Below are 19,078 nucleotides of genomic sequence, written 5' to 3' on the forward strand. Positions count from 1 at the left end.
TTATTTCTTTTGAAAACTTCTCCTTTGATTCTTTGCTGGAAATCAAAGAAGAAAAGAGGACAAATCGTTGTCCACTTGCTAGCACAAGCCTGTGGCATAAAACTCTCTCCTTGAAAAGGATCCGTTGCAATCGTGTGTGTATCATTAGAGGCCAAGTGATTGAGTGGCTGTAATTCTTTTACACCAAAGGTGTTCGTGTTTTGTCACCAAAAGGAATCGGTTTGATTATGATATCACTTGAAAAGGTAAATTCTTTTACACCAGAGGTGTTCGTGTTTTGTAACCAAAAGGAATCCATTTGATTATGATATCACTTGAAAAGGTAAATTCTTTTTCTGATTTTATATAGTACATAACTTTGCATTAAACAACAAAGGTAATCCAAAGGTAGGAGACATGATTTTTATTTTGTTTATTCCGCTGCGTTGATACTCTAATCATGCCGTTCCTAGCATCAACTTACCTCAATTACTTTTCAATACATTTTTAAGTATTATTTATTGATATAGCTTCCACAACTAGCACACATGGAAAGGTGATTTTAGGTCTGTTAAAGGATAATGTACTGAAAAGTAACTGAGTAATTCCGAATAACCATTCAAGGGTTCCTGATCTTATCAACTGCCTCCGCCTTCACCATCCAATAAAACAGCAAGCGTCCTGTTAATGTAGTTTCGCATCATGGTATTCAGCAGTGCACCCTGAGTGTTGACTCTTCTGAGTTGTTGACATTTTAGATGCAGGTCGCTTTCAGTTGGGTCCTGCAGGCTGTCTACGTCTTCCATCAGCTCCGCTTGCACTGCTCCGACCTCTGCTAGCAACCCTGAGAAGAATTTCACTTTCTCCTTCTCCTTCTTCTTTTATCACGAACATGGATAACAAGCAAAGTTGAAAACAAAAATAAATAATAAAAAGTAAAATTTACCAGATCAAAATAAGGCGAAGTATTTGAAAAGCAAATTCACTACCAGGTCAAGCTCCCCTTTCCTCAGCCTATGGTCCTTCTTCCTTTTAGTAACTTTTGGTTGATCAGTTTGCCTCTTTCCAACCATTGTTTTCTGTAGTCTTTCTCTCTTGAAACTCGATGCTGTCATAAGTCAACGTATATATCATTAGAAGCCTCTAAAAAGAAAAACTGGAGAAGATTTCAAGCATACTTTTAGTGGTACCATAAAGAAGTGCATGTTGATCTAATCCATGGCTTGTTTTCTTGGTATTGGGAGAAATAGAGAAATCGAAACAGAAAATATCGTCAACGCAGCCACAAAACTTTCCATCTATGATAAATCCAAACCCAAATTTTACATAAAGACAAAAAAAAAATTCATATATCTCTTGCATTAAAGGGAATCGTACCTTAAATTAACAATAAGCAGAAGCAGAATCTGTTATGGTTAGAGATGGCTATAAGGAAGACCTGCGGAGAGGGAAAATTTATACACACTGTTCGAGTCTGAGGCATATCGCAGGAAGCAAAAAACAGGGAAATAACGTTGTTTTACGATCGATAAAGCGCCCAAACCTTGCGATAACAAGGCGGCATCGTGAGTTACCTGCCGGCAGTTTCGTGTCTTAATTCTCTTCTTCTCTTAACATTCCTTTTTTATTCTAGGTAAGGACAAGTTTGGTAATTTCACAAATGCATATAGGAAATTAAAGTTTGTTTTAGAGATTGCTAATTTCTTATCATATAATCCAATGAGAATTTTGGGTATTTTTATTCTTTTATTACATTAAATCAAATTATTAATAAGCTTATTATTAACCTTATCTGTAAAAATTATTTATTTATTTGAGTTTGCTATGCTAACACATAATAATTGTTTTATTTTTTTTGCATAATACTTCAACAAAAGTTTTATATTATTTAAAAATATTTAAATAAATTTTTGAGTCAAAAATTTTTTTTAATGATTAACGGTAATAGTTGATTATTTGTTATTATTTAAACCATCACTTATCATTTTATTCTACATGGTACTAACATGATAAACTGACATATCATATTTAAAATTGATGTGGTACATGCTCCACGTTAGTGTCACGTGAACATAAAAATAACAAATAGTATTTTGATTAATAATAATTAGTTAATCATTTGTAATAAAGACTTATTTACTACAAAATAGAAAAACAAAAATGTTAATTGAATATAATAGAAGAATAAAAACTTATTTAAATTTTTTATTAGTTCATGGACTTTTTAAAACATATTATGTCCCTTTTTTTTGTAGGTATGTTCTACTTATTTATCAACGATTATTTGATAATGGTTTTAATTTTTACTTGTGTCCTTAATTAGTTAATTCAATTGACTGTCTATAGGAGATAGATAAGACTCACAAGCCTAATTGATAATTTCAAACAAAGTGTTAAAGAAATTATCCTTTTTTGATGAAAGATTATATTCATCTTTGACACTGCTATAAGCTCGAGTAGGTCTATATTTTATCAAAGATTGATTTGTTAAATGTTCATTTTGTTAAATTCTTCCCCCATTCCCATAGACCGACCTACATTGAAAGGAGCGGACACCATTCATTCACTGAACTGTACTTATATTAGAATTTCATATAATTAATGATATTAATGAACCCATTAAATTTTTTATAATTTTATAAAAAATAGTTTCTAATCAAAGTAAATTTATTAAAAAGAAATTTATGCTAACATTTAAATGTCGAGAGGACCCTTTCCAAGATCCATAACCATACAATTCAATTAATGAAGAGCTAGATATAGTTAGAGAGAGATAGTGCTGGTGGAGATCTATAGGCGTGATGCTTAATGGTAATGATAACGCCACATAGATGGTAGATATACTGTCGTTACTTTATGATAAGAGAGATCATGTACCTACATTTCAATTGAATGCTAAGGTTTTTTTTTTTGTATTTTTATTTTTATTATATTTTGCAAAAAGCATCCCTCCTTTATATACTTAATATTCTCTTTTTCCTAGAGTAAGAAAGACTTTGAAATTAATTTATTATCTTTCATAAATTTGGTGAGAATATGACATTAAATTAAAAAATTATTTTTTAAAATAGAATTTGAACTACGGTTTACAAGTGCTTATAGATAGGCACAAGTTAGCTCACTTATTTATTAAATCAATAGCAAATTCACCATAGATTAAAAAGCAAATAAATAATCACATTTTTCACTTTTCTCCTATATTCTCTTCCCTACTGTATATATTTAACACTATTTTAGTAGATTTTTTTATTAAATATAAAATTTTGAGAAAACAATTCAAACTTAATTATTTAAATATTGAAATAAATGCATTTGTGATTGAGTCTAAAGTATTATAATACCTCTAGCAAATCTTGCACTTTCTCATTTCTATATCCCTCTTTTGAATTCCTTTTTCTTTTTACTGCTTAAAATAGTTCTTATCGTTCTTCAAAGAAAATTTTATTCATTTACAGTTTGATTGATATTTTCGTTATTTATATTTTTAGAAAAATTATAAAAATGAAAAAGAAAACGGAAGGACAAATAAAAAAAATATAAACCAACGGCACAGCGCAACCCAAGAATAGGAAATATTATTAATCAAAGCAAATGAGAAGAGTACAACCGAGGCAATTGCCCTGCTTTGTGCAGAAACAGAGGAACCCTTTCCCATCCATTTACCAAAACTTCCCACAAATCAGATCAATCCCAAAGGCGAAATTTCCATATATCAATAGACATTGCTCTCCCCTTGTCCCCTTGTTCAATAGACATTTCCAGTTCATGCCGAGTAGTATGATGTATACTTGGAATTAATGTTCATCAATTACAACGCCATAACTGGATTCCAGAGAGGAACGGACTATGAACTCGTAGTACTAATCTTCATGCTGGATAGAAGATAATACGGATAAACAATAAAAGTAGTAAAAGAAAAAAGGAACCATGAATTTGATCAACAATATTATATAGATTCTTACAGTAGTAAAATGTTTCTCTTTGGAATTTGCAGCACACGAGAGAAAGATTCGTTCATGTTTGCATGAAAGGAAAGTGAACCGAAAGTTCCAAAGACAGAAACTTTAATTCAAAAGGGAGGCAGTTTCTGGCAAATCCTTAGAGAAAACCTGGACAGGATTTTCTTGCTTAATTTCGTTTCTAATGAATCTTCCTTCAGTTCTTGTTCCAGTATCAATACCATTAATGATAAGAAGAAAAAGGATAAGGAAGAAGTAAAAGGTTGGAGAGCAGTGCAAGCAGAGCTGACAGCAGAAATGAACCACATGGAACGCAAACGCGTATCTCGGAGACCTTAAACTGAATATGACCCAAATCACTGGACCGAAACCTTTGCTTCAAGCTGAATACAATGACCATCTTCCTGGTAAAGTCATATTTACAGTTTAAGGTCTCCAGGATATTGGTTCAAGCTCCGTGAGGTTCATTATGCTTTCAGTTCTTTGCTTGCACTGATCCGAATCATTGTACTTCTTCCTGATCCTTTTTCTCTCCATCTTTCAATAGGTATTGACATAGCAAAAAAGAGTTGGGAGCAAAGCAAAGTAAGATTCATCAAAAACGAAAAGAAACAAATAGAAGCAAGAAAACGCTAAAGATTTGCCAGGAAAATAAAACCGCCTCAGGCTTGTGGGGAACTTTCGGTGCAAATTCCTTGCTTGCAGCCATGAATCATATGAACCGAAACACTAGTCTGCGTGGGACAAGAGTGCAAGTTTTCATCTCTTTAATTATATATAGGACTCTGAAAACCATAGTTTTAATAGCAAGTTGTACTTGGAATAAATGTTGTCACAGGCACACTCAAATATGTTTACAGAAGTAGCACGTACTCAAACTCTTTCAACTAATAATTTTTTTTTAATTTAATATTCTTATTTGTTTACTTAAGAAAAAAGTCAAAAGCTATCGATATTTTTGTGCAACATTATAGCTCATAAACAAGAAATAATTGTCCTTGTGTGTAGTTTATTTACAAGCCAAGTTACCGTTGTATCTACTCAATCCGGGGTCAAGAGTGCGACCCAATCTAACAATATCAACCAATGACTAATCATCATAGAAAACAATGGAGATGTCGACAAAGCGAACAACGATGGGACGTTTCATTCTATTGATGGGTCCATTCAAACAAAGCGAAAATCGTTAGGTTGTCGTGCGTGTTTGGATTTTCATGACAATTGGATTTGCTTGAGTCGTTCGAGAGGAAAAAGAGATCCCGATCGAGCTGCAGGCAAACGCTGTCTTCGATGAGCAATTTTACGTTTTGGTACCTAATTTGCATAATATAAACAGTAGTTATCCATCTTATAAGTATAAATACAATTACAGTACCAAACAACATCAATATCTTCAATAATCTTTCTTTCAGCAAATACAATTACAGTAGAATGAGAAAATTAAGTTAAGCTTGTTAATTTAAGTATCTCAACTAGTGTGTTGCCTGTGACATGCGCTCGGACAATTGTGTAATAATGTTTTAACTGTAAAAGTTAGTTTTTTAAAAACACATATTAATTTATTTTAAAAATTAAAGAATGAAGTAGAATAAATATGAACATAGCGTGAGTACATGGCCTCCTTTCGTCTCTCCAAAACATGAAACACCTTTCCTATTGACTCCATTTTCCTTTTCTTTCTTCCGGATATTTTGATGGGTTTTTCTCAAAAATTATTGATTTTATTTCTCTTGTGGGTTTTTCGTTTTGTTTTTGATGTTTTTAAAGTTTTTATTCTCTTTATCGATTTTTTTAATTTTTGTTTTTGATGATTTTGTATTTTGAATCATTTGTGATTTAAAATATTGGTTTAGGGTTAAGATTTGTAAGGATGACTTAACGGTTGTTGTGTAGATCTTTTAGTGTGGAAATTTGGTTTGGTTTGGTTTTCTGGGAAAAATTTTTAAGTTGCTAATTAGATTGTGTAGGAGTTTTAGCCACCACCTTCATCCCTTTGCTGCTCTGTCCTTCCCCTCACCCCTTCCCAAGTCTTAGACCTTCTTTCAAAGAAAACCATAAACTATGTCACGCCTTAGTTAAATAAGGAGTCGCGTTTCGGAATCAAAGAACGTTTATGCTACAGTACCTTGTCAAAGAACATTTATACATTTTAATATAAATGTATTGATTAATCTATTACTCAATTTTTGAAGTATATGAGCTTGAACCTAATGGCAAGTACAATTCCTAGTTTAATGCTAATCAAAATCACTGTTTTAGCAGTAACTAAATACTAAAATCCATCTATTTAGTTAGAATGTTTATATCTGACTAAAGATTATGACTTTACCCCAATCTTGAAATGAATTTTTAACCGACTTTACTTTACTAATTATCAAAATGAAAGTAAGAATCTCAAAATATAAAATCAAATTTAAACAATTTGTTGCTTCTGATTTTCATTCACTTGATTGCAAAACATCATGGACTAAAAAAGTTTTGTAAGGGTGTACTCTTAAGGAAACGAATATTTTGACTGTAAAGCACAATACCTTGATTATTGATTCCATTTTCATGTATTACTTTTGACAATGGGATCCAGTGGATGGACAAAAACTTTTCCGTATCCTCTAAAGATTTGAAGGTATCGTTTTTGCCTGGCAACGCATTTGTCCCGTTCCTGTCACAATCTATTTTGAATATGATTTCTTTTGGCATTGTTTGACTTGTCATGTGTGAATGTGCGATCTTGTCGGTTGTCATGCGAGAATGTGCCCACAATCGTTCGACTCCTTGTGGCACTGCACTCGCAATAATATTCATTAACAAATTTAATACTACCTAACTTTAACGTCAGCCAGCACTTGCAATAATTTCCAAAGACTTTTTCTCGAGAGACGTGACGTTTGCTTATGTTTAGAAGAAGCCTGTGGACAACTTGGCTATTAAAGTACGTAGGCCCAGTCAAAAAAGAAAAAAAGATTACTTGTGTTGGGGATTCAAATTATGACAAGGTGGATAATTTGCAATGAAATATTAAAATTTTAATTTCTTAAGTTATGAATTACTTTAATTGAAATTAATAAAAAAAAATCACAAGAGAAAAATTCTAACATATATATGAAAGTTTGATATATGTTTTCCTTTGGTGGAGTCCTTTTTGATTTTTGATTTTTTACTTCTTCTACACCAACTAAGATTTATCAAACTATAGCAATACAATTGTCTTACTTCTAATGAAGATTCACACAGTGGTTTGCTCAAATTTATTCACTAAGAGTGTGCGAATCCCTTAGCCAAGATTTGTGCTAGTAAACTCTTAACTTCGAACCCCCTTGTGTTTCTCTTTTTTAGTTATGATCTTATCTCAACACATGAAAAAATAAATTTTAAAACTCTTTTGTAGTTCAAGGGGTGGCTAACAGATTCTTTTATAGAGAGAATTTGCCTACTTCATATCCTATAAAAATTAGAAAATGTCTTAGGCTAATTATGCCTAATTGGATATTTGCTTAATTAAATAAATTTAATTAATTTTCGGACTTTTGTGTAATTAGGCTCAATACTTAATCGGATTAAGCCTTTATAAAATCAATTAGATTACATCCTATTGAACTTAAATTAGTTTCGATAATTCACCTTTTATGTGCGGCCCATTAGGTTTTCAATTATGTTGGCAATGAGTATAATTGTTATCCTAAATTGTATTTAGAACTAGATTAATCAAGTCTCTATTTAATTAATCTTAATTCTCTAATTGGTCAATCTATTCTCGTAGACCAAGATTGGTGTCTACCAACACATCATGGCCCCTAATTATCAAAAGGTCCAATGTGATTTGACCAACCTAGTCAATGTATAGTTTATCTGTGTAATTCAATCCCATCATCATGTTGGTATATGCCCTAGAATCAATTAGATTGATCAAAAAATATATATTGTTATTTAATGCATACTTAATCATGTAACTATATGTGATAGAGGTTTTTCTTCATGTTAATCCAATAATAAGGAGTTATTAAGTACTAATTTTGTAAAGCCCGACCTTATAAAATACTTGTCATGACATACATGTGATGGATAGCATGTTTGCATGCTAGAAGAGTCTCGAAAAATTTACAAAAGTTGGTATTGTATCTAGAGGTACAACAAAGTTGATTTAAGCCTCGAACTAGATCAAAAAGATATTTTAGGATGAAATTAAAAATTTTACAGTCCAAGAATGATTTAAAATGGTGATTTGGGGTTCGAGAATCAATTTGGAGTCAAACCGAAAATTTCACTATCTAGGGGTAAAATGGTAATTTTGCCACTCGAGGACAAAATGAAAAATTTTTGAAATATTTTGATCACATTTGACTTATTGGAGTATGATTTGAGATTGAGAAGTGAAAAATTATAATCTCGGTATTTTTCGGAGCATAGGGGTAAAATGGTAATTTTGCCACTTTAGTGGCAAAATTGTAATTTTACACCACCACTTGTCATGCTCATAGAATTCATCCATTGACTTTTTATGTTATGGATAGGTGAGAAAATATATGTGGTGGAGATAAAAAGTTTAAATTTTTAAAGTTTTAAGAATGGACCAATAATAAAATGACACTTGTCAAGCTTAGAATATTTTATTATTTCCTTTAAAAATCGGCTTATAAACCTCTCACTTCTCTCCAAATATTCGGCCAAGCAAGGAAAAGAGGGAAACAAAGAAAGAACAAACCCTAGGTGGAGAATTTCAAGAGAAAAAGTGAGGAAAATCATGGAAAACAAGTGAAAAAGGTAGGATTTCTCAATTTAAACTTGAAATCTATTTTTCTTAAGCATTTCTCCTTATTTTTCATGGTTAAATTTCATATTTTTATGGTGAATTCATGGCTAGCCGAATGGGTATGGAGAGAGAATGATGTTGGATTGATTTGATTTCAAGTTATGTTAATGTTTTTAGTTAGTTTACTATATCTAGAAGTAAAACAACGAGAAAAGAATTCATTTTCCCCATCACCCATCAATGGCTGAACCTACCTTGTATTGAGTGAGGATGAAATTGATTTTTTTTTTTTTAAGAGAATTGGTTAGAAAATGATGAATTATGGTGTGGAAAAGTAATAGGAAAAATCATGGTGTTGATGCACCATTATTGACTGAAAATTCTAAGAAGAAAAGTGAAGATGGTTTTGCCAAATTTTAGGTTATATGACTTGTGTTTGGTGAATTAAGGTATTGGAAAAGAAATGGAGCAATTTAGAGCTAAATTGGACGCGTTGGCCAATTAATCGGGTGATAAGACGAATTAGGCCAATACCGGGTTTAGATGGTTACCCGTGCATTTTGCATTCCATATCATGCATTAGTAGTCTAAATTAGTTTAATTTCGATTTAGTACCAATGTAGTAAGTTTCTCGATTATGTACTATGTCAAGGTGGTGAGTCATCCGATAAAGGCAATGAAATTGCATTCGAGGACCAGTAGTCAAAGTACTTCAGAAATTCATACTCTAGACATTGTGAGTAACCTTATCATCATCTTGATTATCTGAAGTGAATTTTAATTCATTTTTGTGATTTTATGGAAAATGAGTTTAAATGGTAAATCTTTATGTTTTAAAAGCAAAATGTGATTAAATGAATTGATTTTATAGAATTGTCTTGAAATTGAATGATGGTTTTGGAAAATGGAGATTGGAGACTAATTGTTGTGTTGTAAATTATGGTTTGAATTGAATGGCTTATGATAATGTGGGCATGAGTGGCTGGATTTGGTAAATGTGCTGAAAATATATGAATTGTTGTTTTGCCTCGACATGCTGTGTTGTAAAATAATTGCCACGTCATGCTGTTGGAATTTTATTGATTTGGTGGATATCAATTAGCTTGCTGCAGTGGGCGGGTTTCCGTGGACCAGCCTATTAGAGGGGCACGGTAAACCCCGTTATATCTTACCTCAGTATGAAAGGCAGGGGTGGATAACTCCTGAGATTAACACTTTAGAGTTCACTTTATGCAAAACCACCACGTGAGGGTGAACTTTGCCAACGCCAAGGAATGGCTATGTTTTCAAAATAAAAATATGATTTATGTGTATATAATTTTTTTACAGCCTTGGCAGACTCAGTTAGGATAGCCCTCGGCCAAGGTATCCTTGATAACTGAGTATGATAATGATTTGTTTGGCATGAGCCAAGCTTTTCAAGATATCATAAGCCTCAATGATTATTTGGATGAAATAAATTTATTTTATCTCATAAAAATGAGTTTGAAATGCTATGAATTATTTTATGCTAATCTATTTTATCTGTCTCCATTTACTCAACTTTAGATATTTTAGATTATATTTGTTTACTCACTGGGATTATATAATCTCACCATCCTCACTTCCACCCATTTCAAGTTTAGGATAGTCTATAGATAGCACATTTCGTCGAGGACTAGCATTGGATTTGCATCTTCCAAACTTTAGGTTCACAGTCTTTCTTACTTTTGGTTATTCGAGGGCCCACTTGTTACTGTAAATTAAATTAAATACTCTGGTTTACTGTATTACAGTATATATGAATTTATTTTTCTTTTACGCAAAAATTATTTACACAGCATTCTAAAAATATTGTTTTATGAGAAAATTGAATATTTTATTCAATATTTTTATGGAAAAAATGACTAAAATACCCTTGTTAGATAAAAATTATTTTTTTTATTGTTTTAGTTTGGAAATAGTTTAAAATCTTTTAGAACGTGATATTTGGCAACGGTTACTCACAGGGGAAATGAGAAACTGATATTAAAGCCTTGCAGGGTTCTGGTTGGCATTTCGGGTAATGAGTGTCTATCTGGACACCGCGACGGTTGTCACGGGCTCGAGGAGAGTACTGGGTCATGACAAATTGGATGAAGCCCATGAATCATAAAGGCCTAGCAAGATAATTGTAAAGTTGTTACAATTATGATATTATTATGCATCAAAGCCATGTTCTTAAAATTATTCTTGGTAATTGTATTGTCAAAACAGGGCATTGACAATCCTCAAAGACTAGTATATGTTAAGCCTCCTTACTTGGGAAGCAAGTAAGTGATCTCATAAATTAAAGTGTATGAAATACTTGAGGATGTCATGTGGGTGCTTGTTAGAGAACAAGTTTATTGAATATGACCAGCTATGAGAACTTCATTTGGTATTTCACTCAAGTGTTTATGGAATATGTTCTCATGTGATAGTCGTGCAACTAGTCCTCGAACTTCAAACATTAGGTCATCTTGTATGGGGAATGACATACTTTGATTTCATCCCTACAAGTCTGAGATGACCAGATGCCTAAACCAGGTGTCTTTGAGTATGCCATGAAGCATATGAAGATGAATGAGTGGTTAAGAAAGGATTCATCATCCCAAGTGATATGAGGGGATGTGTCTCTCTTGTTCTCAATTCTTGATTAATTTTTATAAAGTCTTTGACCAAAGCATGATTAATTTGAGGAAAGTTAGTTTCCTAAATTCATAAAGTTAGTCATGAATTATGAGAACAAATATGGGATGTCAAAAGTAGACACTTAGCCATGCTTTATGACATATCTAGGATATTTGATGAAATGATCATATTGCACTAAAAGGTGTAACACCCCATACATTGATATAATGGCTAATAAAGTTTATTAGATACCAATTGAGGTTAATTAAAGTGTTTAAGAGTGTTGAGGGGTGAAAGGAATATTTTAAAATAAAATATTTCTTATGTGATAAAATAATAATAAAATAATAATATCTTATTGAGGTCAAAGTTGTGGAGTTAAAAAGGTGCTATAGAGCTAAATCGGGGCAAAGTAAGATGTTTTGGAGCCCTAAAAGGCGAGAGAAAAATTTTAGAATAAAATAATAATTTTTGGATAAAATAATATTAAAATAATATCGATGTCAAATCGGATATATTACATGAAAGATGTGTGATTTGTACAATTTGTCTAAGTGGGGGAGTGGAAGGATGAAATATTTTGAAAAAAGGAAGCTTTAGTGGGGCCCACATGCCTTTATTAAATTAAAGTGAGAAAGAGTAAGTATATATTTAAATATTATGGTGACACCTTGGTGGAGTATGAATTTGATATTTTATTTGTACAAGTGTAAAGGAAGAAAAATATAAGAGAATTGAAATAAAGGGATGATGGGAGGACCTAATTAAAAAGAATAAGAAGTTGAGGGGTGGAATTGTAATTAATGAAAAGTTAAGGGGTTAATTATCAAAAGTTGAAGGTTCAATTTGCAATTTATGAAAGATTTGGAGGATCAAATTATAAAGGATGAAAAATTTGGAGGGTCAAATGGTAAATAGAAAAAAAGTTTGAGGACTTATGTGTAATTTCTCCATTTTTAAACTAAGTAAATATTTAATGTATATATTTGTATTATGGAAACCAAGATAAATTCAAGTAGGATGCAAGTAAAATGAAATGGCAAGGGAAACCATGGTTTGGCATAGATAGCCCATGGTATTTAAAGAAAAAGGTGTAATCATTACACTTGATTTGATCTAATAAGAAAAAGAAAGAATAAATTTTGTTGCATGAAATCCTATTAGTTTGAAGAAGGCCAAATAGGATTCAAGAGTGAGAAAATGCATGAAGCCTTATTGGTTTATAGCCTTATTGGTTTATGGGATGGCAAACGTTATTGGCAAAGGAAATGTGCAAGAAATATTATTGGATGATAAGGTGGCATTAAAAGGAAATGAAAATGAAATGCATAGAAATTCATATGAAATGAAATGCAAATAAAATAAAAGAATAAAATACCATGTAAACCAATAAATGGGCAAGTCAATCTAAACAAAGGATAAAGGAATGGATAAGAAAACATTGCATGAACAAGCCACCAATGAAAAATGGTGTTAATAACAAAGAAAGGAAATTGCATGGCATGACATGTAATTAAAGGAAAAATAAGAAAATAGAAAAAGGAAGTGACCTTGGGCAATCCGCCCATGTATGAGAAAAATGAGAGATGAAAGCCTTTTCAAGGCTTTTGCATAGAGAAATCTACCTCATTTGGAAGAGAAATGAAGGGAAAATGGTTTTGTGAGGTTCCCACCCGAGAGGAGAGAAAGAGTTAAGTGAAAAAGCAAATCAAGTGAAGGCTCGGGTTTGCGAGATTTTAGAGCACCCGTGAGCTCCTTCTTCCTATTTTCCTATCATCAAGCTTCATTTCTCCTAGAAACTGCAAGGAAGAAAGTGTGGATGATTAACGGGTTCAAGGAAAGTTTAGGTACGTAAAGTTTGAATTTAATCTATGAATTTTTTAAGGAATTGAATGGTGATTGTGTGAAAATGTTTGTGGCAGCAAAAAGAACACCATGTGGGTGCCAAGAAACCCATGCATGTTGGTAACTCCAAGGTAAGGAAGGTAAAAGTTGTCATTTTGTTTGAATGCATGCATTGTGAACCAATTGTAATGGGAAATTGTGCTTATGGTAGCAAGAATCTTTAAGGATTCCAAGAACTAGGTGCATGCATGCGGGTTGGTCTTGAAAATATAGTGATTTAAAGCTAGGCAAATGATGGGTAAAGTGTTTTAATCTCGAAATCACAAGTAAAAAGGAGAAATAAAATGTGTATTAAATGCTTATGCTTGTGGCAGCAATGGTGACTGGAGATGTGAGGAAATTGTGAACTATATGTGGAATTCAAGCTAAAACAGAAAGGTAAGCATGCAATGTGATTATATTATGTCGTGTTGTCTATGGTTGGTTGAAATTATGTGGATTGCATGTTATATGATTGTGAATGATGAGGATGAAAAATATGAAATTTGATTAAGGATTCATTGCTCAATGTGTTGCCCATATATATATGTATGATTAAGTATATTGAGTCTAATTTGTTGCTAGGAAGTATGTAAGTGAGGAAGGTTTGTCGTGGTGGCATACCAGAAGAGATAATGAGTGACCAGCAAGTAAAAGTAGCTAAAGATGCACCCGAACCGATAGCGATGTAGTGTCCCGCTATTGTGAGGTGAGTAGGGGGTGTTCGTTTCAAAAAGGTTCCATAATATATAGAATGATGTTTTATGTATAGAAAGATTTATAAACTATTATTGTGGAAAGCATGAGCTGGTAGAAAAGCTAGGCAATTGTGGATGCTATGACATTTGAAATTGTTTGAATATATATATATATATATATAAATTATATATGTAAAGGGTTTTAAAAATCGACAAACAAGCTCTTCAACATGATTTATGTCAAAATGTGCCTTATTGTTTATGTGATGTGTATTCATGAATAAATTACATATTCACCATGCTGATTTGATATTTAAACCTCATGCAAAGGTTTTATATTGTAAAGTCTTACAAAGGGGTTTTATCATGTTACCATGATTAGTTTTTTGGAAATGGATTTGAAATGAGCTTTTGAGAACCCAACTTCAGTTTTTTAAAATGGTTTTATCAAACTAGGAGATTTGAGAATAGGTTGAATGTCACATCAAGATAGTGTGACTCTTGTGCACAAGTGAGCTCTAACTAAAGAACCTTTGGGTCACCGACGGGCTATTAGATGTGGCTGGGGCCACGATTTGTGATATATATACGTGGCAAGGCCACAGGTTGATATATGTGGCTAGGCCACAAGTCGATATACGTGGTTGTGACCACATGATTTCTCTGATGTTGGCCAACATCATCGAGACTACCATTATTGTGGGAATCCAGTGGAATAGGGCTCCCAGATGTTATTACGTGGAAGTAGGTCCATGGGTTGATATTTACGATTACCTACTCGAGAGTGATCTCTTTGGGTTTTCAAGTATGTATTCTTTCACATGGTGAGAATTACAAGTTTTTCCATAGCTCCCTTATTTATACGATGACTTTGTATTTAATTCCTCGAAGATGGGATGGTTTACGAGCTTATGTATAAGCTTTGATAATGTTTGATATCATGAGAGCATGCGTGCTTATGTTAGTCCAATTTTAAGTAAAGGACATTAAATGATAGAAATCTTTCACTCACATTGGCTTTGATACGATGATTGTTAAATGATTACTTTGCTTTAAAATTCTTGGTTTTATATGTAAGGTACAAATGTTCCATTTGCTTTTAAATGGTTTATATATTCATGTGTTTTTAATATTCAAATTTTCTATTTTTGGCTTTTTTCCCATCTACGCCCTACTCACTGAGTCGATGATCACTTAGTTTGTGAGATTCACCCCAATATTCTTAATTTGCGAAAAAGTGATCAGCTAGTGTGTTTTTCATCAGCATATTATGGTCCACTACGATGTAGGTAAAGGCATCTCCTAATACTATATTCCAAGTCGCTCCACTGTTAGAGGTCGGGTCATTTATAGTATATTTTGTTTTAGAAGTAAACAATTGTATATAATGTAAACATATCTTTATATGATGATGAAACATAATGTATAGAGAGAATATTTGCTATTAATGAAATTGTGATGATTATGAGATTTCCGACGGATGTATTATAGTTTGACAAAATGATAATTGTGAAGGCTTGTTTAGGAATTGGCGGGTTCTCCCACAAGTCTCGGACGTCGTAACGATCGAGAAGAGGGTCGTTACAAAAGGCTTATTATTGAAGGGCTTTGTTAAATTCTTTAATTGACTTTCTAACATTTGGGTGGTTATGATGTGTTGCTAGATATCGCTCATGATCTATAAACATAAATCAATTATCAAATTTGATTATAATTTATATTTATTGCCTACATGTTAGAAGCTTAATGGGTCACATACATTAAGTGACATGATTGAGATTAAATAAGGATAATCAATTAAGTTGGACTTAGTTGAAATAGACCAAAATAAAGTTGGAAAATTAATTAAGTTCACAAGGACTTAAATGAATAAAAATACAAATGTTCTATCTAAAGTTACAACTTAGTTTGGCTATATAAATATGTTATATTAGCTAATTAAAACTCTAAGCCTTCAGCCACTTATTAGCCGTTTCATAGAAATAAGAAAGTAAAAATGATTTTCTTTGCTTGATAGAAATAAGATTCGGCAAAAACTTTTGGTCTGTTTTGTTTTAGAAACAAAATTTGCTAGCGTAAGAGAAATCGAACCTTTGAAAAGGTCTTATTCGATCGTTGTGTGGATTACTATTAGAGGCCAAATACTTGAGTGACTGAAGATTTCACAAATATTAAAAATGAAGAAGCAAAGATTTTGACTGTAGGATTTCAGACTGTCTTATTCTTTTTTCAGTTTACCTGCTTCATCACAAGCATTTTTGGATTTAATTGATTCTTGATTACGATATCAAGACCAAGGTGCATAATACTTGAACTTTTAAATTAATCTAAAAATTGCATGAAAAAAATAAACATTGATCTTGAGGATTTAGGCAATTTCTCTGATTAAATGTATTTTTATTTTTCTACTATGTTATACTTTTATTTCTTGATTATTTTCATGTTTGAGTATAGGGCTGAATCCCAACACATCATGTATCCTGAAATGAGTAAAGAGCATATTTTGGTGTCTACTCTTTATATCTTTCCATATTTGCTTTTGACTTGAAATTTGCTCAGTGAAGATTGCATGAAAACTCATCTTTCTGAATCCTTATTTTACCTTGGTCAAGGATTTGCATAAGAGCAAAAACAAATCAACTAGTCTATGAGATACTTCCCATTGCTTATCACTTAGGGTGATGATTCCTTTCTGGACAATTCATCTACGTCCTTATAATTCATGCTATACCTAACAATATCCTTTTTTGGCATCCTTGATTAGGACCTGTGAGATGGAATCAAAGTATAACACTCCTTATACAAGATAATAATGGTGTCACAAGTCAAAGGATCATTTACACAATTGTCGCTAGGGAATTATCTCTATAGACAATTAAGTGAGATACCAAATGGAATTTTCTTGTTGGGTGATATTTAGTGAACTTGTTCTAGCTTGAACAAGCACCCACATGTTTGTTTTAAGTATCCCTTCATAGCAATCTAAGACATCAATTGCCCACCAATGCGAGGAACATAACGTGTGCTAGCCTTTGAGCATTATAAATGCTCCAAATTTATTGATTGGTCGGTTATTTAATTAGCCACTGCAGTAGGCGAGTTTTCGTGGACCAACCTATTAGAGGGGCATGGTAAACCCCATTATATTTACCTTAGTATGAGAGGCGCGGAGGATATCTCCTAAGGTACGATAGAGTTCACTTTACGTTGAACCACCACTTGAGGATGAACTCTGCCAATGCCAAGGGATGGCTAAATTATGTTTTTATGAGTAGCTGTTAACTTAATAACCTTGGCAGACCCGGTTGAATGCCTCGGCCAAGGTATCACCGAGTATGATTTTTGGCACGAGCTAAGTTTTTGAGAAAATTATAAGTCGAGATGTGTATTATAACGAAATGTGTTGTTTTATATATATATGATTTGAAACAAGTACAAAATGTTGTGGATTATGGTATGATGAAAAGTTAACTATCTCCATTTACTTAGCTTTAGAAGTTAATGACGGATTTTGTTTACTCATTGAGTTTATGAAAACTCACCCTTTCTTTTTAACCATTTCAGGTTCAGGATAGTCTGTAGGCAGTCGATTTCATCAAGGATTTCTTTTGGACTTACTTCCTTGAAAATCGTAGGTCTACCTTCTTGCACACTTTTGGTTATCTCGGGGCCCATATGCCACTGTAGGATAATTTTGAATACTTGGTTTACTGTATCACTATGTGTATGAATTTATTCTGTTCTCACGCTACAAAAATTATTTATGCATAGTTCTATAAAAATTGTTTTATAAGAAAATGGAATATATTATCGAATATTTTTATTTAGTCTAATTAGCCAACTTTTCGCTCCAAATGGATGATTTAGATTACAAAAATTTATTTTTAATTGGAAATGGATATCTTTCTACCATACGTTGTATTTTTATCAGGTTTCGAAATTTTCAGGTAAAAATGACCAAAATATCCATGTGTGGTCAAAAATTTGTTTTGATTGTTTTCGATCTAAAATAGTTTATATTCTCTTAAAACTCGATATTTAGTAACTATTACTCACAAGGGAAGTGGATAACTGATGCAAGAGCCTTGCGAGGTTTCGGTTGACATACCAGGTAATGAATATTTACCAAGACTTCACGACGGTTGTCACAGGTTCGAAAGGAGTGCCAGGTCATGACAGATTGATTCCACTCTCATGGGGTGCAAGTGATGACTTCACTCCTATGACATAGCATAAACGTCCAAGGTGCAATGGGACTGTACATTGCCAGCCCAAGGCTGATAGGGGATATACCATCTCAAAGTACGAGTTTAATGTTAATGGAATGATCATAATCATTATGTTTGTAGCATGTTTCATACTTATGTTGTTTCAGCAATGTTCATGATTTGTACTCTATGTTGACATGAAAATGTGCTTAGTGAAGAAGACTAAGCCTTAGAGAAAGTCCCAAGAGGTATGGAAACTTAAGGAATGGAAAAAATGGAGGATTTTGTCTAGAAATTTGGGTTATGGGTTGAAAATATCAATACATATGGGTTAATATCGATACGTTCTAAACAGAATGCTTTATGAGGCTTTATGCGTAAAACGTATCGATAGATGTATGAAAGTATCGATACATTCTTGAATGCATCAATAATTTTAATGCAGAATATGTTGTTTAATGGAATTTGATGAGAATTTCAAAGTTAACATTCTTGAATGTATCAATAATTTTAATGCAGAATATGTTGTTTAATGGAATTTGATGAGAATTTCAAAGTTAAAGGATTCTCAAAAGTCAAAATTGACATGTTTTCATACAAATACTATTCAAATGTGTTCAAATAACATGTTTTATGAATTCTATGATTAAATTGTTTATGAAAGACATGAGGTTACAAGTGAACATTTATGAAATAGTCTTATCCCCTAGCTTGTCCCCTTCTTGTATCTACTCATGGAGTCTTTGTTACTCACATGTTATTTTCACCGTTTATTTTGTTACAGATTAGTGATAGTGTTTGATAGTAGCCAGTGTCGTAGATACCAATGTCTAGTCTTTATTATTTGGTAAGTGTCTAGCATCCACTTGATGCCTAAAGGGTCAGTCATGTTCCACTAACGAGTCGATCTTTACTTTATGTTATGTTTACAGACGATGAACATGTCTATATTGATATTGCCAATGTTTGAGC

General features: G+C 32.5%; 3 long non-coding RNA genes across 3 annotated transcripts; 1 reads left to right on the forward strand and 2 right to left on the reverse strand.

The window, feature by feature from the left end:
* Positions 378-1,620, reverse strand: LOC18594830. The gene is made up of 3 exons (XR_001928629.1): positions 1,357-1,620; positions 969-1,087; positions 378-857 (listed from the first exon to the last, which is right to left on the reverse strand). It is a non-coding gene; the product is annotated as an uncharacterized LOC18594830 (long non-coding RNA).
* LOC108662672 lies at positions 3,517-4,772 on the reverse strand. The gene is made up of 2 exons (XR_001928617.1): positions 3,942-4,772; positions 3,517-3,851 (listed from the first exon to the last, which is right to left on the reverse strand). It is a non-coding gene; the product is annotated as an uncharacterized LOC108662672 (long non-coding RNA).
* On the forward strand, positions 8,658-10,747 carry LOC108662891. Its single transcript, XR_001928746.1, has 3 exons — positions 8,658-8,696; positions 9,338-9,421; positions 10,707-10,747. It is a non-coding gene; the product is annotated as an uncharacterized LOC108662891 (long non-coding RNA).

This window comes from Theobroma cacao, chromosome 7 (assembly GCF_000208745.1).
Source record: "Theobroma cacao cultivar B97-61/B2 chromosome 7, Criollo_cocoa_genome_V2, whole genome shotgun sequence".
Taxonomy (NCBI): Eukaryota; Viridiplantae; Streptophyta; class Magnoliopsida; order Malvales; family Malvaceae; genus Theobroma; species Theobroma cacao.